Consider the following 1,466-nt stretch of genomic DNA (forward strand, 5'->3'; position numbering starts at 1 on the left):
AGAGACGGGGTTTCATCATGTTGGCCAGGATGGTCTCGATTTCCTGACCTGGTGATCCACCCGCCTCAGCCTCCCAAAGTGCTGGGATTACAGGTGTTTGAGTCACCACGTCTGACCTTATTATTACTATTATTATTATTATTTGAAACAGGGTCTCTGTTGCCCAGGCTGCAGTGCAGTGCCATGATCACGGCTCACTTGCAGCTTGACCTCCTGGGCTCAAGAGAGCCTCCCACCTCAGCCTCCCAAACAGCTGGGACTACAGGAACACACCACCACATCCAGTTTTTTTTTTTTTTGAGACAGAGTCTTGCTGTCACCAGGCTGGAGTGCAATGGTGCAATCTCGGCTCACTGCAACCTCTGCCGTCCAGACTCAAGCAGTTCTCCTGCCTCAGCCTCCCAAGTAGCTGGGATTACAGGCACATGCCACCATGCCCAGCTAATTTTTATATTTTTAATAAAAATAATGGGGTTTCACCATGTTGGCCAGGATGGTCTCGATCTCTTCACCTCATGATCCGCCTGCCTCGGCCTCCCAAAGTGCTAGAATTACAGACTGTGGAATTACAGTGCTGGAATTACAGACTGTGAGCCACCGCGCATGGACGGCCAGTGATATCTTAAGCCCAGTGACTGAAGTGATAGAAAAGAGGTCAGAGAGGCAACCAGGGGTCAGGTCATTTATGATAAAGACTTTGGGTCTCATCCCAAGTAATATGGGAAAACATCAGAACATATAGCCAAGAAATGACATGATCTGACTTCTTTTTGTTTGCTTTCTTTGAGACAGAGTCTCACTCTGTCACACAGGCTGGAGTGCAGTGGCATCATCTCACCTGACTACAACCTCCGCCTCCCAGGTTCAAGTGATCCTCTTATTTCAGCCTCCCAAGTAGCTAATTTTTGTATTTTTAGTAGAGATGGGGTTTCACCATGTTGGCAAGGATAATCTGGAACTCCTGGCCTGAAGTGATCTGCCTGCCTCAGCCTCCCAAAGTGCTGGGATTACAGTCATGAGCCATCGTGCCTAGACTGATCTGACTTCTTATACACAATCATTCTAGCTGTAGTGAGAAGATACTACAGAGCAGCAGGAAAGCAGCAGGAAGGCCAGTGATGGGGCTATAATGCTAGAGACAAGGCATCACGAAGGAAGTAACAATATAGGTGAAGAGTTTGGAGTCACTACAAATCAAAGGGGAAAAAAACAGAAGGTGTTGGGGAAAGTGGCCCATTATACAGAGAAAATTAAAATTGGATACCCTTCTAATATCAGATATAAGAGTAGTCTCCAGGTAAATAAAGGACCCAAAAGTATAGAAAAAACAGGAGACTATATCTAAGACCTAAGGAAAGATAAGGACTTCTTAAATAAAACTTTAAAAGCACAAACCATAAGAAAAAATAAACAGTAGGCCAGGTGCTCACACCTGTAATCCAGCACTTTGGCAGACTGAGGCAGGC

General features: G+C 45.8%; 1 protein-coding gene across 1 annotated transcript in view; it reads right to left on the bottom strand.

Moving 5' to 3' along the window:
- DRG1 (developmentally regulated GTP binding protein 1) overlaps positions 1–1,466 on the bottom strand; it is a 39,700-nt gene that overhangs the window by 22,857 nt on the left and 15,377 nt on the right. The gene's annotated exons all lie outside the window — the stretch shown is intronic.

Source organism: Colobus angolensis, unplaced genomic scaffold, assembly GCF_000951035.1.
Source record: "Colobus angolensis palliatus isolate OR3802 unplaced genomic scaffold, Cang.pa_1.0 Scaffold171, whole genome shotgun sequence".
NCBI classification, from domain to species: Eukaryota; Metazoa; Chordata; class Mammalia; order Primates; family Cercopithecidae; genus Colobus; species Colobus angolensis.